The 27901-nt window shown below is 39.3% G+C and overlaps 1 pseudogene; it reads right to left on the bottom strand.

Moving 5' to 3' along the window:
* Positions 1-7245: 7245 nt before the first annotated feature.
* Positions 7246-27901, bottom strand: part of LOC142452458 (chromobox protein homolog 3 pseudogene) — a 54810-nt pseudogene continuing 34154 nt past the window's right edge.

Below are 27901 nucleotides of genomic sequence, written 5' to 3'. Positions count from 1 at the left end.
ATTCCAGCCCAGTCTACATCAAGTCCATAAGTCCAACACTAGTCCATAAGCCCCAGTTCAGACTCACACAGCCACATGCAATGGTGCAGAATGCAGGAAGATCAAAGGCTGGTGGGTGAAAATCTTGTGGATCCAATGGCGATGGACACATCTCCAAAGCTTGTGCAGTTCTCCATGTGGCATCAACAGGAAGGTGAAGGCAAGAGAGAGAGAGAGAGAGTGGTTCTTGGTGGCACCTTCAAATGAGGTCATCAAGCCACAAAGCTTGTGCAGTTCTCCATGTGGCATCAACAGGAAGGTGAAGGCAAGAGAGAGAGAGAGAGTGGTTCTTGGTGGCACCTTCAAATGAGGTCATCAAGCCACAGCTCGGGAGGCTAAACTCCACCCATATCTTCTTATGAGTACCACATTAATACAACAAACCTATCTCACCAAACAATCATGGGTGTGGCTCGGGACCAGTCTTTAGCTTCCTCAAGCACAGAGTCCCCAGGAATCTGGGCTCCACTAGAAGACAGCTAACAACAGCAGCATAGTTTGAGCACCTATTTCTGCCAGACCCAACTACACACTCAACCCCCTTTAGTCCCCTTATAGCCTCTATATGGTAAGAATTTAGCTTGCTGGTGAGGAGGCTGAGGTTTAGGGTGATTAACTGGTTTCTCTTGATGACAAAATTAATGCATTTGAGTCCAGATATGAGTATGCAGTGAGTTTTATTATATGCCTAAAGGCCACTCCATTCTATATTTTTATGATTTGTAACTAGTTTTAAAATCATCCCTATCCATTTGTTCAGTTAGCTCTCTTTTCTTTAGATTTAGTTAATTGAGTTAATTCCGCCAAAAGAAGCTAGTTTGTTTTATAATTTCTCTGTGTTCACTGTCTTTCTTGACATCTCAACTCCTATTTATTCTATAAAAAGTAATTTTCTTGCCCTCAATCCAGATATCCATCCAGGAAGACTGGAGGTAAAATTCTACTGCATTGTCTATAGAATAAGTAATCTATTTCATAATTTTATGTGTAGTATATATATGAAAAAATATGAAGTATAATTTTATGAGGAAAACAATTCATTCTGATTACTTCTGAGTTGGTGTTACTGAATGTACGTTCCTGTTACATGATGTCTTGAGTGGTTAACACAAACTCGTGGAGCCAGACTCTATGCATTTGCATCCCTACTTTGGGATTAGTGCATCAGTTTCTTCATTTATAAAACAGGCATGCTATGACTCCAGTACGGTTGATTTCTGGATTAAATTTGGCAATGTCATATTAGCAGCAAACAGAAATACATAGCAGAACAGAGTCAGTAGTATGCAATATGAGGGGAATTTCAAAAAGTTCACAGGAAAATGGAATTGAAAGATAATGTAATTATTCCATAAACTTTATAAAACATCTTGTATCTTATTACTTCCCATGGATTTCTGAAATCCCTGCCACAGACATGTTTATGAGGACAATTGCTTATGATTCAATATTTACCATGTCAGTGAGGAGTTTGATGGTTATTTGTTTCCTTTTATTAAATTAACTAGTAAAACAGCCCACACACCCAGCCGTAGAGTGTCTGGTAAGGATATCAGGCCAGCACAACTTCAAAGACCTTTGTATGAAAGTCTGTCTGAGTTGTGCTGTGACTGCTCTCAGGTTGAATGATTACAGGTTAAGAACTTGGGATTAGACTGAATTCGAATTGCAGGGTGTTCTTAATTTCTGTATGGTCTCCCAACCATTAATGATCCTTTCTTCTGTAGCACGTAGATGGTGATTTCATTTCAGCTGCCACTAAAGCAAAGTTGCCAAGGGCCTAGCCTGTGGTGGCTTCTCTGGATTCTGGCTGTAGTTCTGATCACTGCTCCCTTCAGCATCCAACGTCAAGTGACCAGCTGTTGCCATGTTATTTCTGACTTGGGACAACCCCAGGTGTGTCGGAGAACTGTGTTCGATAGGGTTTTCAATAGCAGACTATTTTCAGACATAGATGGTCAAGCCATTCTTCCAAGGATGGACTCAAACCTACGACTTTGCAGTTAACAGCCAAGCATATTAACCACAGTACCTCTCAGACGTGCCAAGAAATCAAGGTACTTTCATTTTCACACTGCTTTCCCACACTGAACTTTGTAAAAGTTTATGCGCTTTGTTTTTCCTTACTACCTGGCTGGCCTTCCTTGTTGTAGCTTGTTCCAGCTAAACATAAAAGCCTAGGGTTTAAGATAAGTCCCTCTTCTAAAGGGTTAATAATGTTGCAGGGAAAAAAGGGAAACATTACAGTAATTTTTAAAAAATGAACCTATGATGGAGAACTAATTCAAGTGCCGAGGAGAAGTGTGGAAGATTGCTCAGTGGCCTCTCATTGGAGTGGTTGGGCTTGTTTGATGCTGTAAAAATATGCTTCTTTCCTGTCTCACTAGAATTTTCTACAATTCTGATGGGATTAAAATTTACCTGTAAAAAAAAATGTGACGGTAATGCAGAAGTTCCTGTTGGCAGTACAAATTAATCTGTCAAATAGATATACTTGTCCTTAAGTCCAGTTATTATTTGAAGTAGTTTTAACATCTCATTCCTCATTAATTGATGTGGCAAATAAATATTTTATGTGCATGTAATTGTTTTATGTGTGTCATAACTTTGAAAATTTATCTATTATAAAGTAAAATGTTAAAACAAATGACTACATGAATGAATCTATTGCAAAGAAAGAAGAGGGCTATGATAGATTTCACAGAGCAACTGGACAAGAAAAATGTTATAGGAAATTTCACAGTAGAAAAAGAAAATCTAGGCAAAGAGAAATAGCATGCCTATGGACCCATGAATTTAAAATAGCACATATTCATTCAGCAGCAAGTCAGATGCAACCAACAAAATACAGTAACAAAATAATGCAGTTCTAAATGTCAAGAAATTGACAGATGAATAAAAGACAGACAATTAAAATAGAGCAAGTATGTTTCAGTATAAGGGGAGAAACCTTGAAAAGATCAGGGTATTGTGGCATTTAGAAACAGACTCTAGAGAAAACTTTTAGGAATAGTTTAGGATTAATCTGAAAAATGAATAGAAACTATTTAGATGGAGAAGGTGAACTGGACATCTGAAGCAGAGGAGAAAATCTATGGGAATCAGGAAATCTATTTGACAGAATTATATATATATATATATATATATTTTAAATTAGTGAATCCCAAATCCTATTCCTTGGCAAAATGTTGAACAACTAGCATGAAGTTTTTAAAAATACACTAACTAGAGGGTAAACACTCTAACTGAGGGAAGGAAAAGGTCACATACAGTAAAGGAGAGGACCATACAAAATGACAAAGGCAAAAGAAGAGTACAAGAGCTAAAGGCAACAAAGGTAAATAATATGACCTACACAATCATATAGTAATAGCATGCAAATGGACCCATGAACTTAAAATAACACATACAGAAACATACAAGCTGAATAGGAGTAAGAAGGTAAATAAGACAACACATCCAACCACGTATAGGGTTGACAATATATTTCTGTGCTTGCACTTGTCTGTGCTTAGATACAACCATGAATATATCAGAGCATACATGGGACAGAGTTATGACTACATCTTAGTTACTATCAAATACCTTAAAGGAATGAGTGCCTAAGCCTCGGAAGATATCAAGATCAATTGGCATAGCATAGCACACAGAGACAAGCTTCTACATCCTACTTTGTTGAGCAGCAAATAGGGTCTTAAAAACATGTAAGTGTCCATATGAGGTGCATTAGTCTCTCCCGTTCAGAGCAGAGTGAAGGAAACCAAAAACTCATGGAAACAATCTACAGAACGAATGGGCAACAGGAACCACAACATCCGCATGCTTAAGATGAGAACTACATTGTGCCCACTACCACTACTGATCTCCCCAAAGGAATTACAAGTGGAGGTCACGGATAGAGTGGGAGAAACCTGTGGATTGGACCCCCGCCCCTCCAAAAAAAAGACACGTTACTGGCCTAATAGAGACGAGTAGAACTCCCAAGACTATGTGTGTTATGCAGGGTTCTCTATATATGATAATATATATAACAAATGTATGTTTATACAACAAGAAGGAATATAACAGCTAATTAGTTCACACAGCAGTACAGAGGGCTCAGTTGAACTCAATTTTTGTGGAAGTTAATATATTGAAGATCCTTTTCAAGTCACTCTAGCTGCCTGTCTAAGGTCAAGGAAGCAGACATCGGAGTCTCCTCAGGCAAGACAGGCAAAGTCATCTGCAGGCAGCAGACAGCAGGGTGGGCAGCAACAGTCAGTAGCATGGGGTCTTGAGATGCATGCGCAGGGACAAGATCTACCAGCCTCAAGCTCAACGGATATACAGCAGCATGGCAAAGCAGAACCAGAGCCATGCAAGGCAAGGAAACACAATCCATGGGCTGCTTCGGCCCACAGAAGCACAGCACACGGTTGCAGCTCGGGCAGCAGAGCTCTGATCTGATCACCAGGGAGAGAGACAGGATGCCGGCAGCGCAAATTATTTATCTTGGTCAACCTCCAATCAAGCTGTGACCTGATTAAACTCCGCCTACATGTTCCTATGGAGGCCTAGTTGGCACAATCAACCTAACTATCACAACTATGGCCCTTATGCACCTTTCACATCCAGAGCATAATTTAGCTCAACTTTCAGCCAAAAACTAGGCCTAGAAGGTGAACAATAACATCAAAGACATACACATTCCTTAGAAGAACCAACCGTATAAGGGCAAAATGTGTCCATTGATAAAATTCAGAAAACGGCAGGATAAGAAAGAAGAGCAAATGGAAAAATAGTATAATAAGGAAGTGGAAAGAGTGCTATTGCCTTGTGGGGACTGAAATTAATGTCATGAATTAAAATGTCTATGTATTATTGAACAGGAAGCCAATTTTCTCTGCAAACTTTTACCCAAATCACAAACAAAAGATGTTTTTAAAATTATTTTTTTCAAAAAAGTAATGTAGGTCTTAGGATATTTATGGTCACAGCACCATAGAAATGAACAGTGTGCAATGAATTGCCAAGAAGAATGTACTAAGAGAGAAGCAGTATGTATATTGTCTAAATAATATTTTCTTAATTCCTAGATCATTATTCAGTTATTTTCCCTTCTCACGCTATTCTCTCTCTCCACTGACTCTATTCTTCCTACCCCTCAGACCTTTTAAATAGTTCCTCCTTTTCTCCCAGTTTTCCAGCTCCATGAAGAATGTATTCTGTTCATTTGCTAGTGTTTATCTCTGTAGGGTGTTCAAGAGTGTAAAACCCACAGAACTTCTTGACAGTATTACCTCGAATTAGTTCATTGTATTGTTGTGGTTGGTGCCCTGAAGTCAGTTCTTAACCCTAACAGCACTATTTGCAACACAATGAAACACTACTGGGCTCCGCACCATTTGCACAATTGTTCATGTATTGGAGTACTTCTTAGGGCCACGGTAGCAGTCCACCTCCTTGAGGGTCTTCCTCTTTTTCGGATGACCTTCTACTTTGCCAAGCGCCATGTTCTTTCCCAGAGATCAGTCTCTCCTAATTGCACATCCAAAGTATGTGACATGAAGTCTCACCATCCTTGTTTCTAAGAGTATTCTGGCTGTATTTACTCAAAGATAGATTTCTTTGTCCTTTTGAAGGTCCACGGTACTTTCAACATTCCTCTTGAACACTACAGTTCAAACTCATCAATTCTTCTTTTATTCTTACTTATTCAAGGTCCAAATTTCATATGCAGATGAGGTGGTTGGAAATATCATGGCTTCAGTTAGGTGCACCTTAGTTCTGAAAGTAAGATCCTTGCTTTTAAAAACTCTGAGGAGGTCTTATATAAAAGAGGTTTACACAATACAACACATCCTTTGATCTCTTATACATTGATTGCAAACCCAACAAGATAAAATCCTTAACAACATAAATCTTTTCTCCATTTAGGGATGTTACCTATTAATCCAGTTGTGGGATTTTGGTCTTTTCTACATTGAGTGGTAATCCACACAGAAGGCTGCAATCCTGGGTCTTCATCACCAAGTGCTTCCTAGCTTCCTCACTTTCAACCAATCAGGTTGTAACATCTACATATCACAAGTTGTTAACAAGTATTCCTCTGATCCTAATGCCACAGTCTTCTTCATATAATCCAGTTTCTCTGATTTGCTCAGCATGCAGATTGAATAAGTATGGTCAGAGGCTATCACCCTGATGTACTCCTTTGCTGGTTTGAAACCATTCAGTACCCTCTTGTTCTTTTCCACAACTACCTGTTGATCCATGTATAAGTTCCTTATGAGCGCAGTGAAGTATTCTGTAATTCCCATTCTCCTCAAGGCTATCTACTGTTTGTTATGATCCACCCTTTTGAATGCCTTCACATTGTCAATAAAATACAAGTAAACATTTTTATGGTGTTATCTGCTTTGAACCAGGATCCATCTGACATCAGCAATGATATCCCTTATCCACATCCTCTTCTGAATCAGGACTGAACCTCTAACAGCTCCCTGTCAATGGGAACTTAAATATTATCACTTGGTCTGTTTCATAGTCAGCCCCGAGCCTGGTCTAGCTACTGATAATGAGCGTCTCGATCGTCTCTTCCCACAGATGCAGTCAATTGATTTCTGTGTATTCCATCTGGAGATGTCCAGGTACATGTTCACTGTGTGAATTGTTGTAAAAAAAAGTATTTGCTATGAGCAATTCATTGATCTTGCAAAATTCTATCATGCCATCTCCAGCATTCTTTCTATTACCAAAGTAATGGTTTTCAACTATTATTTCTTCATTTTTGTATTCAACTTTTGCATTCATATCACCAATAATTATCAATGCATCTTGACTGCATCTTCAGTAAGGTTCTCACTGAAGGCATTCATGGAATTTTTCTATTTATCACTAACATTGGAGGTTAGTACATAAATTTGGAAAATAATTGTGTTGATTGGATTTCCTTGAAGGCAGATAAGCATAATGCTGTCAGAGACAGCACTGTCCTTCAAGAGAGACCGTGAAGTGTCTTTGTTGATGAGGACTGCAAGCCCTGTCCTCTTGATTGTGTCATTTCCGGCACAGTGGACCATCTGATTTTCTGATGACTCACAATATCCAGTATCAGTCCACATCAGCTCACTGACACCTAGGACATCAATCTTTATTCATTATATTTATTTTAGACCACCTTTAATTTGCCTAGACCCATGCTTAGTGCATTACAAATTCCAATGATTAGTCATTTTTGCAGCTATTCCATCTCATCTTGAGTTGTGCCCCATCAGCAAATGAAGATGCCCAAAGCTTTATTCCCACAGGCTTTGTTACATTCACATCATCGTGGTGAACTCTACTTCGTGAAAGTACAAATTGAGGGCCTTGCATGGTTGCCTCTTTTGCAAGTACCAAGTCGGCCTCATCTGATTCTTTCCGTTTCATGGGAAACATGACTCCCCACTGCTGTCTGCAGCCCCGATTACTCATTCAGGGTCAAGACCTCTGGCAAAGCCCCTAAGTTCGTTAGCAATACCTCTCTTTTTTTTCCTTTGACTTGCTCTCTCAGATTCACTGTCATATGAAGACTTTCTGTCTATACTGTCTTTTTATTTACCAGCTCTTTTAGAATTAAGAAATGCTTCAATTAATTCTGGACAATCTAAATTTTCTTCAGGTTCCCAAGTATTATCAGCCTCTTTAAATCCCTTCTATTTCAGGAAACATTCCACCTTCCCATTCACAACATGTCGACCCAGCTTTTTCTATCACACAGTCATCAGGTTCAGCCTCTTCAACTTTTCTATTCTTTCAATGCTGTTTCTGTACCTTTTTTTACAATATAGTTTTAGTGGAAGCCATTTTATTGCAAATTTAAGGAGTTATTACTCACTGTCTCTGCGTTGCTACCCATAACAGTTCTGTGGTGTCTCTGGCCCTGTGCACCTCCAACTCGAGCCACATCACTGCATAATTTTATTTCCGTGTACAAGTATTATTATCATAAAGGTCTATGCATCTTTACCCTGCCTTTAAAAAACAAAACCTTTTCCCACCATCAATGAAAGAAAGGAAGGAATTATAAGGGCAGAAACCAAAGAAATTTTGTTTTTGCCATTATATTCTATGATTTGTTTATTTTCATAAAGCCAAATTTATCCAGCCTAAAAACTTGTAATTATTATGTACTAGAGTAATTAATTTTGTTTTTCAAAACAATGTTTTCTAATTCCATATTAGTACTCTTTAAAAAAATTTCTTAATGGAATTCATATGTCAGAGACCAACTAGATGAGTTAATATTCAAGACATTTTCAAGTAAGGTCAGATGGTAAAATCATAGCTAGAAAGTCACTCAATATGCTTTTTTCTACTACTAAAATTCTCAGGAATTTTTAACATGCTTCTACATTTGATAAAGTATTAGTAATACGAGCAATGTCAGTTTTAGTGCTGAGAAGTAGTAGACTAAGATATAATTTGCTATTGTGCTAAACTGACATTCACATTTTTAATCATAACAATCACATTGAACTTATGTATAATATTATATTTTCTTGACTAGAAAAACTACAAGATAATTTCGGTGATTATATCATCTCATTTCAAGAACCCCAAAAGTAATATGTTCAAATTATCCATCGGCACTGATGGTAATAAAACAAATGTGATGGGGTAACTGTAAGGTGAATATTTTACTTCCCTTGCAAAAAGTTTTCAAGGAAAGAGGAGTCAAGATGGTATCCACCACCTGGTACTCCTGTTGTGAGATCAGAAAATAAAGAGATAGAGATGGGACGCAAGCCTGAGGAGAAAGCAATGAAACTGAAGTTTCCAGAGGGACCTGGAGGGGGGAGGTGGGCAATGAGCAGTGAGCAAACAACACCATAGACAGGGAACAACTAGAGAATTAAAGACAATGAGTAGGATGCAGAGATCCTGGTGGTGTTGGAGTAACAGCATTCTAGTTGAGAGGAATTACTAAGATGGTGGGAAAGGGCAAGTGTGATGGTGGGGCAGTAGCCAGGTAAAAGGAAACAGAAGAAAGCTAGGAAGCAAAGCTATGGAGAGAGGTATAAACATACGTGTGCACTTATGTAAATATATTAATTCATAAAAATAGAGTATTGGCCTATGTACATATATTTATATAGAAATGCATTGAGGAAGTGGACAGACTGGGCCACTGCTCAAGCCCTCCTTCAATGCAAGAACACTGTGTTCTAACAACCTGGCATTCTGTGATGCTCACTCTCCTGACCTGATCTCTGAAGACAAAATGGGTGCATAAGAAAATGCGGTGAAGAAAGTTGATGGTGCCTGGTTATCAAAAGATATAGCATCTGGGCTCTTAAAGGTTTGAAGTTAAACAAGTGGCCATGTAGCAGAGAAGCAACAAGACCACATGGAAGAACCATACCAGCCTGTGCTATCATGAGGTGTAGACATTATCAGGTAACAGGGACCAGAAGACCCCAAACAAACAAATAAAAACATATTGTTGAGAATGAGGGGGGTCAGAGCAGAGACCCAAAACACATATGTAGACATAGGACGACATCCCCTCAAAGAAAAGTGACAAGGGATGAGTCAACCAGGGCACAGTATAGAACTGATGAAATACACAATGTTTCTCTCGTTATTTGAGACATCCTCACCCCCCACTATCATCACCCCAGTCCTGCCTTTCAGTTCTGGTTAGATGGGAGCATGTATACTGGTACAGATAAAAGGTCATGACACACGGAATCCAGGTCAGATAACCCCCTAAGGAAGAGAATTGGGAGTAGAGATACCAAGAGGGTAGGGAGAAACTAGTGAGAGGAGGGGACGAAGGGGGAACCAATAGCAATGATCAAAGCACAATCTGACCACCCCCCTGGCAGGGACGGGGATTGAGCAACAGAATCATGGTTGAAGGGAGACAGCAGTCGGTGTAATATAGGAAAACAATAACAATTTATAATTTATCAAGGGGTCATGAGGGTGGGAGGGGAGGAGGGAGGGAAAAAAGAGAAGCTGATACCACAACTGAAATAGAAAATGATGGCAACACATGTACAAATATGCTTTATACAATTGATATACGGAATGATATAAGAGCTGTAAGAGACCCCGATACAGTGATTTAAAAAAATTAAGTAAAATGTTTTCAAAACCTGAGCCACAAATTGTAGAAGAGCAAAAATGCATTATCATTATCCTTCATGGATAAAATGTCATGTATTTTAATGACTTAAAAGGCAGCTTCAAACTTTAAAATAGAGTAAGAATATTTAACTTAGTGCCCAATTCACTGACATCAAGTTGATTCCAACGGATCGTGACCCTCTGGCTAGCGTTTCTGAGAGTATAAATCAGGAAACAGCCTCCTCTCTCTTCCATGGAGTTGGGGTGGGCTTGGTTGAATCACCAATCCTGAAGGAAGCAACCCAACATCGAACCAGCAACACCTGCAGGACTCTTTTCAGCCTGTACATAGATGAAAAGCATAGATGGTGTCTTGCAAATATGAATCTTAAAATCATTTTAAAATCACCTATACCTTGATGTACTGAAATTTTAGATTTTATTTACATACTTAAACCACCAGCTTACTAGTAACAGAACAGTTCTGTGGTTTTGTTTTGTCTTGTTATTATTTTTGCTGCCTATATAAATTGCATAATTCCTGTGAGCACCTGTTTTGCCATATTTACCAGTGCAATGTTATTTACACCACAGAAAATTTAAGGATGAATGGAGTGAATGTACATAAAATATTTACCCCTAGAGCTGGTCTAAGCAACCACTGAATAAATGTTTAATTTCTGCTACAACTTTCTTGTAAATTCTCTCTCCTCTGAATGACAGAGAATGTTTACATGGAATAATAGATGGGAAACAAGAAACCAAAAGTGCCCATTTGATGTTTGTTGCTAACTGATTCCACCCTGGGTCATTGTGACATGACTCACAATAGTATAAAAAGCACAAATTGACATTTGTGGCAACAGAGCTATCAATGGTTCATATTTAATTTCAAAAGTAACTCAGAGTAAGCTTTGAATAAGGGAGGTTTTTAAATAATTGATGGAACAAAGTTTCTGAAGAGGTGGAAGAGAGTAGATTCCAGTCATATGAAGAAAACATACATTTCTATAAGAAGCACCTACAATCATAAAGGTGGCCCAGGATGAGGCAAACCTTTGTCCTGCTACACATAAGGTTGGTTGTCGTGAGTCATAGACAACTTGATGATAACTAACAATAAACAACCCTATCAACAGAGGAAAAGAAAGAAACTCCATGAGATGGCAGCTCATTCCAGGTATGAATACTGGGAACTTGGTTCAATTTAAAAATTGAAGAAGAAAATTATATTAAAGAAGAAAGTCAGATTATTTTATAGGCCAAGAAGAGAGAAATTTGCAAAGAGTTTAGAGTAGAATGGTTTGGAAAAAAAAATAAAGACATGATTCATGCCAGATAACTGAAGAGTGATGAGCAATTGGGGACCATAATTTCATACTGGTACTAAAATGTGAATGGTCTCTGCAGATATTAATAAAACTAGAATAAATGTGAGGGTTGGACCAAAGATTTTTTAATGAAACCCTGATGAGAGGACACTGAAAAAATTACTTAAACTCTGAAAATAGTTTTTACTCCCTAAGGATTAGAGGCTTAGGTTTCAACTTTAATGCAGACTGTTTTTAAATTGGAGGAAATTACATTCTTCAAGGACCTAAACTGCAACACATAATAATACAAAATGTTGCAATTAGTAACAAAATTTAATCTCCATTGACTATGATTCTTTTAAATAAATTAATGCTTTTAGTATGATTTAGACTGTAATGTACCTCAATATTGCATTTCTTTAAGAACAATTCTTTTGTTTATGTAGCTTCTCAATTTCAAATGAGAACAGACACCCTCAAAACCCCAGCAGGCCCTATCTTTGCCAGAAATCCAACAGGAGGACACAATTATAAAATAACTGATTTTGGCAGTCAATGAGAACAAGATTCTTGACATCCAGCTAAAAGTATTAATCCTGATCATGAATTTTTTTAAAAAGGATTTATTATTTCCTAATAAAGTTGAATCATCCTTCTGGGAGTGAAAAAGCAAGATCTCTATTATGACGGACAGTGGTATTTTTCATGTAATCGGTACACGGAATTTGCCTCTGGAAGTCATCAATTAAATGTCGGGCTCCTAACCAAAAAGTTGGCCCTATGAACTCACCCCTCCCTCTATGGGATAAAAGACCTAAGTATTGCAGGCTAGGAAATCCTATGAGGCAATTCCACTGTGTCACACGAAGTCATTGTGAACTAGAATGCACTTGAGGACGCACAGCAGCAACAACAAAAAACCAAATGAAAAAAGACGTGACTTCTACTCTTGGTCTATATGAAATAATAAAGAATGACTCCCTCTTGAAACAACTGGGGGAAAAGTCACTATATGATTGACAGTGATTTTCAAGACTGTGAATGTCAGGCAGTGAAACTGAGAGAACCCTGATGATCAGGAAGAAATGCCATGCGCTTTTCATGGCCCCAAGGTTCAGCCCATGGATAGTTTCCAAGCTACAGCACAAGGAGAAAAATTAAGGTGGAACTCCGTGATCTTTCAGAATTAGAGACTGAACTGGACATCTGGAGAATGGAAAACAGAACTTACAGAAGAGGGTTCCAGAGATGAAAGATCTATGTGATAGTTATATAATCTGTTGTCAATTTGAGAGGATTAAGAGTGAAGGGGTGGAGTTTAGCCTTTCAATAAGGTCCCAGCTTGATGACATCATTGGGAGGCGCTAAGGAGTTAAATAACTTACTGGAGGCAGGATGCAGAGTGACTCCTTAGAAGACATTGCAGCTGACAAGACACATGGAGCTACACTAGTGCTCTGAGCTGGAGGAGCCAGTGGAGAGCCATGCCAGTGCTGAGATGCTTACAACACCACTGGATCCACAGACTTCCCACCCACTGGCCTGTGATCATCCTGTATTCCACGTCAGTGCATGTGTTCCATGAGTCTGAAGAGGATTTTATAGATTGGTATCAGACATATGGGCTAATATCAGACTTGTGGACTTGATCTGGACTGGGCAAGGATGTTTTCTCTATATTCAATTGCTCTTATATATAAAGAGTTTTCTTATTCACATATAAGTGTCTATGAATTTGTTTCTCTCGTCAACCCAGAGTAGCACAATCTGCAAGGAGAATGTCCCAGGCATCCACAGATCCCCTCTATTCTTCAACTAAGTGTTGGCCATCATGTGCATGTGAGGGAAACACCCCACAGTGGGGAGAGAACCATGTTAAAGGAATGGGAAATACTCAGTGCTCAGGCAGTGCACAGAATAATTACCTTTCCATTAGCTCAGAGTAGAGAACAACTCATAATGCCTGACACATTTGTTAGAAAAGTCTAAGAGTTTTTGCTTCAATAGGAAAAGTTAATGAGGATTAAACACTGTTCTGGTCCCAACTAAAAAGATTAAAAGTAAGAATCAGAATGATCAATACATTTCCAAAGAAATTAATTACATTATAAAACCAAGCACAAGAATAGATATACAAATATAAAAACATCCACTGCCCCAAAAGATGAAATTTGCTCTTCCAATGATATAATTCAAGATTATTAGACATGCAGGCATACAAAGAAATAAGAAAATACAGCCCAAGATGAGATAAATCCACCAACTGAAATTGACACCCAGAATTGGCACAGGTGTTATGATAGTAGACAAAGTGTTTAAAATAGTTTATTGTAACTAATGTACATGTTCAAAAAGCTAGCTATAAGATTAGTATGGCATGTGAAGAAGAGACAAGGAGGTATAAAACACTCAAATTGAACTTGTGCATCTGAAAACAACAGTTTTTTATGTTTATGTTTTGTTTTTCTCCAAAACCATTTTTTGGGGAGCACTTACAGATAGAATACCATTCCATAGTTCAATCACATCAATCAATATTGTACAATTGCTACTACAATGTTTCTAAACATTTTCTTTCTTCTTGAACTCCTTGATATTAGGCCCATTTTACCCCACTCCCCCCCCCCCCAACTGTACCCCCATGAGCCCTTATTCCACTTGTCTGTGTAGGTTCATCAATCCTGAGTTTCATATACCGAAAAACATGTAACAACCAGTCTGGAGGGCTACCTACCACAATGACAAAATGCATCGGAGATAAACCCCACTATAAACACACACACCCACCCACACACACACGTATTGAAAACCGATCAGGCTAAAGTATCAGAGGGAGAATCAAGTAACTAGATTTTAACCTTTTAAGTCAGGTTTAAATCGTGAGCAGGCCCTGTTATAATCCATCAGTCGAATCTCCTTTCTTTCAGGACCCCTATCTCAGAACCTGCTTCCCTAACAGTACCCTTTTGGTCCTCAGCATTCCTGACCAAGGGGCGCGCCTCTACAATACCCCATTGTTCTTCCTGCAGTCAGGGATGGAGCAGTCTAGTGCCCCCCACACACATCCCATTAAACTTTCAGTGTATCCCCCTTGTGACTACCCCCCAGCCAGTCCGATTATGTGTCAAGCGCTGCCCTGCAGAGTCAGAAGTCTACAATCAGGTCCTCGGGGAACTTCGTGGCTTTGCTCCCATTGCTGGTCTCTTACACTCCCCTCTGTTTCCCCCATGTGGGCGGGTCAGACAGTGCTGCCCTCTGTCGCTCTGTCATCTAGGGAGGGGGCGTCATGTCTGGGGCTGAGGCCGGCCCTGCAGTCTTCTCTCTGAATGAGCTGCTCAGAAGAGGAATGTTGCGCTAAAGGCTTGGCGCACCGCAATGGGATCTACTTTCTACCTTTCCTGTGGACACAAAAAATATCCTCTCCTTGGGTGGATTAGTGCCCTGGTTCCCCACTGCCTTCTTTTTTCTTCCCCCAACCCTATGTGGGCTGTAAAGGCATATGGAGGGGTGGTGGGTGGGGTGGCAGAATGTCTTTCAGCACAAGTCTAGCACCATTGATTTCAAAGATTATATCCTTCTTATTCAATGTTTATTGGGCCTTTATAAAACATCAGTTGTCCGTAGGTGTATGTTTTTATGTCCGTTTGCTGTCCTGGTCCATTGGTCGACATATCTATCATTGCGCCTGTACCAGGCTCTTTGGGCAGTGTGGCTGAGGTCAGGTAGTGCAGACACCACCTGCTTTGTCCTTCTTTTTGAGAAGTTCCTTGCTGACCCTGAGCATCTTCCCTCTCCATAAGTACAATGATGTTGGGATTTGGCCCAGGATTGCATTGAATTTGTAGATTGCTTTAAGAAGTATGCATATTTCCCCAATATTGAGTCTTCTTATCCTATAGTGCTTTTTAAAAAATTGTCTCATATTCTGCATATTGTACAATTCAATAGTACAATCATTTTAAAAAGGGTTGTGCGATCATCACCACGGTCTTCAAACATTTTCTCCCCCCTCCCCCGCCATGCCCCTCTGCAGTTATTAATTTAATTATTGATTCTGTAGATTTACCTATCCTGTATTTCATAAACAGAAAATAATACACACAATAAAATTGAGACAAAAATAGCAAAAGAAAAAGAAAAACCTCAATTAAAGAAAGCATGAAATATTAAAAACTAGAACAAATTTAAAATGGGTCAAAAGGGAGATCAAATGGTAAGGAGTTACATTTTCCTCTAACTTCAGCAGCCATGATCAACTTTATAATGCTCCTTATCTGAGAGCAAGGCAACTCACATATCTGGATTATGATCAAAGACTTAATCCTCGAAAGGACCCTACAAATTGATTTTGAGCTTCCCCTGTCATTCCTAGCCTTCTGAAACTGGGTGGTCAAAATTTAACAGCCACTTAAATTTAGCATTTCCTCCTCCAGATTTGGATTTTATTATTTATAAATCCTTGGATAACACTGAAATCTACAATCTTTTATATGAAAAATATAATAATAGGATTATGAGATTAAGCATAAGAAAAGATAAAATCAGAGAACTTGATGACATAGCAATAATAACTATCAAATGTGAAACACGGAGATAAAAAGGACTGAAAACATGAGCTGCAAAAGCATTTCAAGCATCTTGTTATTTTTGCTGTTAGGTTCCATAAAGCCAAATCATTTCAACAGAATATAACTGTCCATTGTGGGATTCTTGGCTGTATCTTTACAGACGCATATTGCCCGATCTTTCTCTCATGGACTCTTGAGATGGAATTAAATCACAAGTCTTTCAGTTAGCAACTGAGACTCCAGGGCGCCTTTCAGGAAGTATACTACACATGTACTTGGTGGCGCCAAAGAAAGTGGTGGAGAAGAAAGTAACTGAAAGAATGATGGCCCATTTTTCCCCAAACATTTGAAAATTATCATCCCACAGATCCAAAAATCTCATCAAACTCTACATGCGAGAAACATGAAAATGACACCATGCATGGTGTATCATAATAAAATTCCCTAAAGCCAGTGAAAATAGAAAGGTTTAACAATAGCACATGAAAAAATGATATATTTTATAAAGACCACACACAAACAGACATTTCGTTGAAGCCATGCATGCTAAGAGATAGTTGAGCAACATCTTTAATGTATTCAGAGCCTACACCGCGCGCGCGCACACACACACGTCCTTTCAAAGCAAAGGGGAATTGAAAAGTTTTCAAACATATAAAAGCAGAAGAAAAAATCTTCAGAGGACTTATATTACCTCATTTTCAAATTTATTTTAAGGCTTCAATAATCAAGACAGATTGTATTAGTCTAAAGGTAGACAAAGACAGATTAATGACACATTCTAAGGAGTACAAAAATAGAGCCACAGATAGGTATATGGCCAATTGATTTTCAACAAAGTGCAAAGGCAATTCAGCGAGCTGTACCACATGAATAGATGACAAGCGCTAAGTAGGCAGTCCATCTTTTATAAGACCCTGAGAATAGCATGTGTCTTCTAGCTATTCCCTCTCATTATTCTCGACCCTTTATTAATGTCTTATTTTAAAATTACAGACTGATCGTTGCTTTTCTGTGGTTCATTTCCAGGAAAGACCTGCTCCATGTCTGGAGCTAATGTGCCATGACACAGTACCCGGCCTTCCTCAAAGAGTGTGGCAACAGAGATCTCTAATACATGACAGCTATGATAGTAGAGTGGCAAGCTCTCAGAGTCGCATTAGCAGAGAACGCATTCTGGTAGGAGAACAAGCAAGTGGGAGCATTTGATTATGAGATAGTAGTATGATTTTCCAGGAACCTTAAAAAATAGGAAGTAGGATACCGTAACAGTAAATTCTAATGCTATAAGAATTTAATGTATAAGAAAGTAAATATATACATCAAATACCTATAGATAGGCAATAGAAAGTAGTTCCATCACATTCTAAATATGGGTAAGCCACCATCAAAAGGATGACAGTGATAAATCATAGTAATACAGATGGCATGGTACTGTGCCCAAGACTCCTACCATATTTGCACTAAGACAAGACAGCAATGGAAAATAAGCAGAATGCTCCCCAGTCATATCCAACATGGTACACAAAGAATAAATAGTTTTCATTCAAAAGGCCAACAGAGGAATCAATGTGTTCAAGAGGATTCCACTTTTCTGATAAGACAAATAAGTAATAAATGAAAGGATATAAGAGTGGGCTTCAAAAAGTATAAAGCAAATTATGACCGACACAGGTTAAAATATAATATCGTTTGATCTGACTTTTGACTCATTTTAAAGTTGTTTCCGGTTTTTAAAAAAATGACAGGGAAATACACATGAAGTAAGCAGCCAATGAATTTCCTCTGACCACAGACGAGGGGTGTGAAGAGCCTGGCCTCAGACAGTGTGCCTTGGAAAATGGATTATGGCAGTTATTATTAGGTTAAATTTTAACACATTATTATTTGATCACCCTTTTGACCCATTTTAGAGTTCTAGTTTTTAATATTTGCTACTTTCTTTTTGATTGAGGTTTTCTCCATTTTATTTTGTTAATGTTGTTAATTTATTTGTTTGTTTTAAATGCTTGTCTATTTGAATTCCAAGGGAAGTAAATCTACAGAGATAGCAACTGGATTAATGATCTCTTGGGGGTATGGCAAGGGAGGGTGGGGAAAATGAGCTAATAACAATGAGTACAAGAAAGATGAAAATGTTCTAAAATTGATCATTTTAATGATTAAGCAACTCTTCTTGATATGATTGAACTCCTGAATTGTATCATATGTAGATATGTACCAATAACACTGTTTAAAAAGAAGACAAGAATGAAGAGCCTGTTCATTTTTAAAACAAACTAGGGGTCATGGGAAACCCTTATAAATCTTGATACTATTGTTAAATGCTTATTGAATGTTTGCTCTGTCCTGTGCACTGTACCATAGACGAAATCCCATGGACATTGGCAGTAAAGAGATATGTGAACAGGTAATCATTGAGTAACATGCCAGGCCTAAAGTGAACCAAATAAAAGACAAAGGAGCATAAAAGATTCCTAAGTGGATTTGGAGATTCCAGAAAGTCTTCTTGGGGAAAGTTTCATATAAATTAAAACATGGGCATGTAGAAAGGGCAGTTACCTGGCATCGAGAAAAGGGAATCTGTGCCGACGGAAGCAGTGCGAATCCCGGGGCATCAAAACCCAGGGACATCTAGACATTTACTTTGTCTCATAATATGTGGAACTGTCTTAATGCTTTAAAAATTGCCTGAAAGTTATTTGTTTTCCTGATTTGATGCTTTTTCCTTAACTAGATAGGGTATTCTTTTAAATACAGCACACATTATCAGTGGAATTCAATTCCTATATGAAATGGCCACAAGTGAAGAATGAGGAGTAATATGATGCATCTGATGTGTGTGGTAGTTACATAATCTGGTGTCAGTTTGAGGATTCTGAGTGAAGGGGTGGAGCCTAGCCTGTCAATCAGGTCATACCCAAGTGGGCATAACCTTCTCCTGAGGATTCTAGGAATTCCTATATTTCTCCCTGGAGGCAGGAGACACTCTCTCTGCGCACTTCCTGAGAAACAGTGCAGTTGACAAGACACATGGAGATAGGCTGATGGCAGTCAGAGCCTCGGAGCTGAAGAAACCACACAGAGACTCACATAAATGCTGAGATGCTTAGACTGCCACTGGATCCACAAGACTTCCCACCCACTGGCCTGTGGTCGTCCTGCATTTGGCATTGAGATAGTTTAGTCTACGGCCATACCACCCTGAACGCGCCCAATCTGTCTGATCTCAGAAGGTAAGCAGGGTCAGGCCTGGTTAGTACTTGGATGGGAGATAGTTAGTTTATTGTACCAGCCTGGCCAATAAACACAAGTGGGATTAATTGAAGGATGGAGCGATAAATGGCTCAGCGAGCCTCACCTTTCTTGTTTCTCACTCTTTGATCATTGGACCAGTGTGCGGCTGCCATGCTTGTTGTGTGCCTCAATTTAGAGGCTACACTACCTGTGGGACACCTAGCCGGTAGACTGTGGTACTATAAGTTGAGGTCCTTTTAAGCCCACATGATTGGAATGTACATCTCTGGAGCTGGGGACCGACAGTTGGTGACAGTTGGTGACCTGCCATGCTGTTGGCTGCCTGTGTATATATAGCCCAGCTCTCTCTACAGAGGGTGAACTGGCGGCCCTCAAGACTTGAAGGACTGCTAGTGTCTCACAACTCTCTCAGGGGAGTGAGTTGCACTGAGCCATTTGTACTGCTTTATAATTAAACTGTTCATTTCTTATATATCTACCTGTATATAATTTAACAGTTCATTACTTATGTTATACATCTATCTTTATATATATATATAATTACTAGCAATCTGGTTTTGTCTCTCTAGAGAACCCTGTCTAACACAGGTATCATTGCATGTGTTTTGTGAATCTGAAGAGAGATTTATAGATTGGTATTGGACATATGGACTAATACCGGACTATGGACTTGATCTGGACTGGGCTGGAATGTTTTCTCAATATTCAATTGCTCATGTTTAAAAAGCTCTTTCCAATACACGTATGCATCACCCTGGATTTGTTTCTCTAGTCTACCCAGACTAACACAATGTGATATGGTTGGCCTGAAGGAAATATAGGAAGACTTTATTAGACAGAGCTTTTGACTCTGGGGGGCATTTACAAAACAGATTTGGATGAATCTTGAAGGTTTATTTTTTAAAATTTTTATTCTATTCTGCTGCAGATGACAAGAACGGCTTCTAATTTTAGATCTGTTATCTTTAGATAATCTCAATCTCTCCTTAAATGGTCTTGCAAAAGCCAATACATTAGGAAGCCAACACAGTTTACCTGGAGACACTGATACTGCGCTCCAGAAGGACCCATTTTACAGGGAAATTTATAGTCAGTTTAACTTCTTTGTGTGATATTTTTAAGACTCTTTACCTCATTCTTTGTAGTAAGGTCGACAGATTTAGCAAATAAAAAGATAGGACACAGCTAAATTTGAAATTTATAAAAGAGTTGATAATCTCTAGTGTATTTTTGTCCCAAGTAACTGACAAACTATTTTTCTTAGGGCAAGAGATGTCCTGGCAGAGAGTGGTAGGCAGTCATAAATTCACTTACTGTGTTGTGCTTCTACTCAGACTTCATAGCTGTCATGAAAATGCATCTCCTTGTGCCCATACCCTATGGAAAAGTCCTTGTCCAAGTACTTCAGAAAGAGGCATGTAGGCAGCTAAGTCTAAGGTTTTCAGGACTGGACCGGCTGGTTCATGTTTAATTTCTTTAGGAAAAGGGATATATTTGAAGCTACTTAAAGAGCATTTGTCACACAAAAATCTCTCTACATCTTTACAACTCACTCTCATTAGGAAACATTACACTGGAGCAATGCTCACGGGGATATCAGCGATTAAGATGGAAAGAAGGTAGTTTTTCTCTCTGATTAAGGTTGGCACTGCACCAATGACTTTGTAATGTTTGGTAAAAAACAATTCAAGTATTGTAACAATGCATTGTTCTTCCCATGCCATTGACACTAATGAGAATGTCACACTCATATAACTTACCGAATCCTCACAATCCTCATATATGATTGTGAGATGAGGAGCCGTAGGCACAGGCAGTAACAAACTGGGCCAAGTTCACACATGTCAGTGCAGGGCCAGTACTCCTGAGCCTATGCACGCTGCTGTGCTATCTATCCTCCAAAGCTCCTTTTGGAAGTCACCCTTAGAGGCACGTGAGAAGAGCTGCCACTTGAGCAGTAGGTATGGTGGCTTCAAATATTTAGGTCACCCCCTAGCTTCTTTCTGAAATTGAGAAATACATAGGAATAGTGATCTCAAATATGTGCTACATTACTGTGATGTTGGGCTTTGTGTATTTTTATTCATTTAAATCTGATGGCCTATCATTATTTTTTATTTACTTCTCTTTTGAACACTCACATTGGGTATTCGACAATTTAAGTAAGGGTTTTTTAGAAAGTAAAAGAACTAGGAGCTGAACTTCTTGGTATGTGCCCGATACTTTCCTGGGATGACCCTAACCATGGGAGCTAAGTTTACATTTACTCCAGTTGGCTTTCAGAGGATTTTCTGGTCAGAGTGATATGTAAGTGTATTATGTTGTGACTCCTATTCTGGCATTTTCTTTTTAAAAAGTTGAAGAAATCTTCCCTCCTTCAATTAAAACAGGTGTGCACTTGGAAAATTAGAATATTTCCTCTGTCATACCTTGTTTTAGTCATGTCTGACATTTAATTGACATTGTATAATACAGCATAATTTAATGAGGTGAGCCCAATTTAAAGGTACTTCACATAGATTATGTTTATTGCTTAAATAACAGGTGTATTCTCTCAGGTTGTATCTTTACAGAGAGACTGGTTTCACTAAGTTTTGTTTTAAAAAGGAAATTGTTAGGGATTGAATAGTGTTCCACAAGAAGATATGTTCAAGTCCTAATCCTGGGTAACCATAAGTGTGACTTTGTTTGGGAAATGACATTTAAAAAAATTCATTTTATTGAAGACTCATACAACTCTTATCATGATCCATACATATATCCATTGTCTCAAGCACATTTGTACATATGTTGCCATCATCGTTTTCAAAGCATCTTTCTACTTGAGCCCTTGGTCTCAGCTCCTCATTGTCCCCTCCCTCCCTCCCTCCCGTCCTCCCTCATGAACCTTTGATAATATACAAATGATTATTTTTTCATGTATTGCGCTGTCCTATGTCTCCCCTACCCCCTTGTCTATTGTCCATCACCCTGGAAGGGGGTTATAGGTAGGTCATTGTGATCGGTTCCCCCTTTCTCCCCCCACCCACCTTACCCTTACCCTCGTGGTATGGCTACTCTCAGTATTGGTCCCGAGGAGTTGATCTGTCCTGTATTCCCTGTATTTGCAGGTCTTATCTGTACCCATATAGATCCTGTGGTCTAGCCAGATTTGTAAGGTAGAAATAGGGTCATGATAGTTGTGAGGTGGGGGGGAAGCATTAAAAAACTAGAGAAAAGTGATATGTTTCCTGGATGCTACACTGCACCCTGCCTTTCCCGTCTTCTCCCCCACAATCTTTCTGTAAAGGGATGTCCAATTTGTTACAGATTAGCTTTGAGTCTCCACTCCACACTCCCCCTCTCATTCATATTATGATTATTTTTTGCTCTGGGTCTTTGATGCCTGAGAACTGATCCCTCCGGCACCTCATGATCACACAGGCTGGTGTGCTTTTTCCATGTGGGCTTTGTTGTTTCTCAGCTAGATAACCACTTGTTCATCTTCAAGCCATTAAAACCCCAGACGTTATATCTTTTGATAGCCGGGCACCATCAGCTTTCTTCACTGCATTTGCTTATTTATGTGCTTTGTCTTCAGGGATCATGTCAGGAAGGTGAGCATCTCAGAATGTTGGATTATTAGAACAAAGTGTTCTTGTGTTGAGGGAGTACTTGAGTAGAGGCCCAATGTCCATCTGCTTCTTCCATAATACTAAAACCATAAATATATGTACATAGATCTATTTCCCCATCATCATATATAAATATTTTTACATATGTACATACCTGTATTTATTTTTTTACATGCCTGTATTTCGATCTCTATTAATGCCCTTTGCCTCCTAATTCTTTCCTGTATTTCCTTTTACTTTCCTCTTGTCTCACTATCATGTTCAGCCTTCATTTGTGTTTCATTTGTCTTTGATCAAGCCCTGCCAGACCGCCTGCCCCCTCCTCACCATTGGTTTTCAGTCACTTGTTGTTCCCTTGTCCCTGGGTTTGTTAACACCCACTTCCTTTCCCCCACCTTCCCCTCTCCCATGTCTCCCCAGAACTGTCATCCCGTTGTTCTCTCTTCAGGCTTGTTTATTCCGCCTATCGCAGCCAGATAGACACGCAGTGACAACAATATGCACACACACAAGACCAAGCACAACAAAGCAACAATAGAAAATAATACAATAGCTACAACAACAACAAGGCAACGACAAAGAAAAAGAAAAGCCTGAAAATAGTTCAAGGTCTATTTGCTGTCCTTTATGAGTGTTTTCCAGTTGAGTCTGATGGTATTTGGGTGTTCCCTGGGGACTTCATTGCTCTGCTCCCCTTGCTGCTCTGTTGCACATCCCCAGAGTCTTGCCTCGGTGTGGTGGGGTCAGGGAAGGCACAATTCCCCCGTGTCTCCAGTGTTGTCCCCCGTGGTATTATGGGTCAGCGAGGAACACCATGTCTCCTGGTACAGTCAATCCTATGGTTGAACACCCTCCCCCATTCCCGCCCCCTGCTGCCGAAGAATTCATTTCAGAGGGCAGCACTGAAGCTGCAGCTCAAGGAGAGGGCTGTGTCTGATCAGAGCACACAGGAGCAAGTGAGGGGGGAGGAAAAAAGAGTGGAGCACATCCTGGCCCACCAAGCCCTGAGGACAATAGTTCTGCTCAGAGCAGCCAATGCACAGAGAGGACCATAGGGCTTCGTGCCAGTGTGCTGTGCTCTTATACATGTGACTTTATTTGGGAAATGACATTTTTTTAGATGTTACCAGCTAACAAGAAATCATTCTGGAATAGAATAATCTAGTTTAAGTGGTAGCTTACAAAAATGGATAAAAGACCTAGAGGAAAGAATTTCATGTGTCATGGAGGCAGAGACTGCAACTGTAACAACAATAAAAACAAAGCTTGATATACCAGAGGCTGGGAAAAGATGATCCTCTACAGCAGCGGTTCTCAACCTGTGGGTCACAACCCCTTTGGGGGTCGAACGGCCCTTTCACAGGGGTCACCTGTTTTCACAAGGGTCACATATTTCTGATGGTCTTGGGAACTAAGATACTGCCCCTCTATCAGTCTCCAGGTGGGTCTGCCCACCTGCAGATACACCCACATATGAGTACCTGGTGTGATGACATCATTACGCCAACACCATCATATACACCCTGTACAAATACAGGGGTATGTGGCAGGGTTGGCACCATAATGCACTTATGCAGACCAGTCACACATGTGTAGAGAGAGCTACTGTGTAGAAAGCAGCTACTGTGTTGAAAGCAGCAGTATTGGAGGTAAAATGATACTTCATGAATTATACTTATATATTATTTTGGTGATTAATCACTATGGTTTAATTATGTTCAATTTTTAACAATGAAAATACATCCTTCCTAGCAGATGTTTGCATTATGATTCATAACAGTGGCATAATTACAGTTATGAAGTAAAAACTAAAATAATTTGATGGTTGCGGGCACCACCTCATGAGGAACTGTATGAAAGGATCGCGGCATGAGGAAGGTTGAGAACCACTGTTCTAGAGCCTACAGTGAGAACGTTGGTTTTTACCATCCTTGCAGGCATATCCCTAGCCTACAGTGCTATGGAAAAAAAATGGTTTTATTACAAGGCTCCAAATTTGTGGTACTTTGTTAGGATTGTACTAGACAACACCGTATGGAAATAAACTACAATATTCTATTCCAAGAAAACAAAAGAGGCCTATGTAAATGGTAAAATATGCCATGCTTGTTGATAGAAATACTTAACATTGTGAAAATGTCAATACTACTCAAAAATTATGGATAGATAAAATGCAAACCCCAATGCAGATGTCAATGTCATTGTTTAAACAGAAAACCCTGATCACTGACTTTATCTGGAAAAGAAAGAGACCTTAATAAGCAAAGCACAAATAAAGAAGAAGACTTTCTACGAAGTAGTGCAAAGGCTCCTCACTTCCTGATCTCCAAACCTCTACTCAGCTAGAGTCAGAGCAGCCTGGTACTGGTCCAATGGCAGATAAATAGAGCCGTGAAACAAAAGGAAAGAACTCTGAAGTGATTCCATCTTCCTATGGACACGTGGCCGTGCGCCCTGACAATGCACTGGTTACACATTGAGGTGCTAACTCTGAGCTCAGCAGTTTGTAACCCTCTCTCCCCCTACTGTGCAGGAGAAAGGGTAGCCTTCATACCCCTGTGCAGAGTTACAATCTCAGAAACTCACAGGAGCAGGTCTACCCTGCCCTACGGTCACTGCGAGTCAGAATAGACTCAATAACAGTGAGTCAGGTGGGTCCCTGGTGGCACAGTGGTGATGCACTGGGCTACTAGCCACAAGATCAGCAGTCCAAACCCCCAGCTTTGCAGGGGCCATAAAGAAGTATAGTTTGGGAGGCTCATAGGGGTAGTTCTGCCCTGTCCTAGAGGGTCACTAAGTGTAAGAGTCAACTTGATGTCACGGAGTTTGAGTTTTTTGTTGGATGGACAGTTAATCTTTGACAAAAGACTAAAATACATTAAATTTGGAAAAAGAGAAAGAAAGGTAGTCTCTTGAACAAATAGTTCTGGCAAAACTTGATCTCCATGTACAGAAGAATTAAATAGGTTCCATGTCTCATAGCATCACATCACATATTAAAAACAAAAATAAAACACAATTGGATCAGAAATCTAAATATAAAACCGAGGGCTGTCAGGATTACCAATGAAAAGAATAGGAACAAATTTAGGCATCCTGATACAAGGTATAACTGCACGGTCCAACGTAACAGAAAACACACACACAGTGGAAGATCAGTTAGATGACTGGGAACGCCTAACGTTTAAACACGTGCATGCATCAAAATAGCTCACTGAAAGAATAAAAAGAACATACAAGCATTGTATAAATTGGGAATAAATGTGACAAGGACATCAGACAAAGGACTAGTGGCTAAAATTTATAGAGCATTTCAACATCCCAATAAGAAATAGACAGTCCAGTTTAAAAGTTAGTATATACTTTACCAAAGAGGACATTCACAAGTCCAACAAACATATGAAGAAATGCTCACAATCATTATCCATTTGAGAAATGCAAATCAAAACAACGAGATAGCATCTCACCCTATTTGTTTGGGCTCAATCCCAAAATAGACAAAAAAAAATCTGATCCAGGGCCAATCTAAGAGAAATTAGTTTACTTGCAATAGGTGGATTACAAATTCTAAAAGCAGTATTGTATCCAGGTGCAGCCAGCTGGGACGGGAAATGATCCACTACAGGTATAACTCTAGGAGGACTTTTTAGACTAATCAAAAAGAACTTTGAGTAATATGAGTGATGGAAACTATTTTCATTGTGTTGTTAGATAGCTGAAACTTGTTGTTAGGTTACTTACTGCCATTGTGTATATCTTTGTGATGAGACAGAAGGAGAAAACAGCCACGACGTGTCTAGTTGTGCTTTCGCCTGGCTATGTATAGGCAAAGTGTCCAGCTAAACCAGAGGACACACTGTAAACACTTGTTTAGCTGACGTGAAGCCATTTTGGAGTATTAGGTAGTGTTCCTACGCTGGAATTAATTGCCAAATTTCAGAAAAGTACAGTTGAAGGTGATGATGCAGTAAAAGCCTAAAGCCCTCAAAACCACTGTAAAATGGTGCAGCCATTATGGGGCATTATATGGCGCCTCCTCACAGAGATGGGAGTAGAAATTGTTTTGACAATCCCTCTAATTCGGTATACATCTTAGAGAAATAGGAGCCCTGACATGAATGCATGTATGAATACCCATGGTCATCACAGGCCTATTGACAATATCTAAAAGATAGAAACAATATACATGCCCATCAGTGGAAGAATGTATAAATAAACCTTGGTACATGTATACATGAAATATTATGCTACATTAAGTAGTGATGATGAATCAGCAAAACACTTCATAAAATGGATAGACCTGGAAGATAATATGCTGAGTGAAATCAATCCCAAAAGGACAAATATTATATAAGACCACTATTGTAAAAAGTCAACAACACAAAAGAAAGAGGTTCATTCAAAACAAAAGCAACTAACCAAACTAACCGTGTGTGTGTGTGTTTGTGTGTGTGTGTCTTTTATGGTTACCAAGGGAGGGGAGTAGGAGGGTAAGTCTTTGGCTAGATAGTAGTAAAATGCAATGAATTATTTAATATGGCTCTTCTAGTCATAGTCTTTGCTTCTTTTACCCAAAATCCTTCATTTTACCTAATGAATCTGGGTAGGAAGTACAGGGGCTGGAGGGGAGGGGAGATATTAATTAGATTATAATTCATCTTTGTTTGACTGTTAACAGATTTCATTGTAATTGCCATTCTGCTGGGTATGAAATGAGCCAACTCAGAAGCAAAGAGGGGGAATCTCACCACAAGCAAGAGGGAGCCTGGGAGCAGAGACCATCCTTTGAACTCTTTATCTGGTTACCTCTCTGCTTGACCTCCAGTTTGGGGGATTTATATATGAACCCATCACTTTACCGATTTTCCCAATTTCCTAAGCCTTCTCAATGATAAGCATCCTCTAGACAGATGTGTGAACTTTAGATTTGGAACTTATTAGCACCCACAACCATGTGAGCCATTTTCCTTAATAATTTGTGACTTCTGTAAGCTGGTTCAGGGAATATCGAAGA

Source organism: Tenrec ecaudatus, chromosome 7 (assembly GCF_050624435.1).
Source record: "Tenrec ecaudatus isolate mTenEca1 chromosome 7, mTenEca1.hap1, whole genome shotgun sequence".
Classification (NCBI taxonomy): Eukaryota; Metazoa; Chordata; class Mammalia; order Afrosoricida; family Tenrecidae; genus Tenrec; species Tenrec ecaudatus.
Note: the sequence above shows the minus strand (reverse complement) of the source record. Positions and strands in the feature narration are given on the sequence as shown.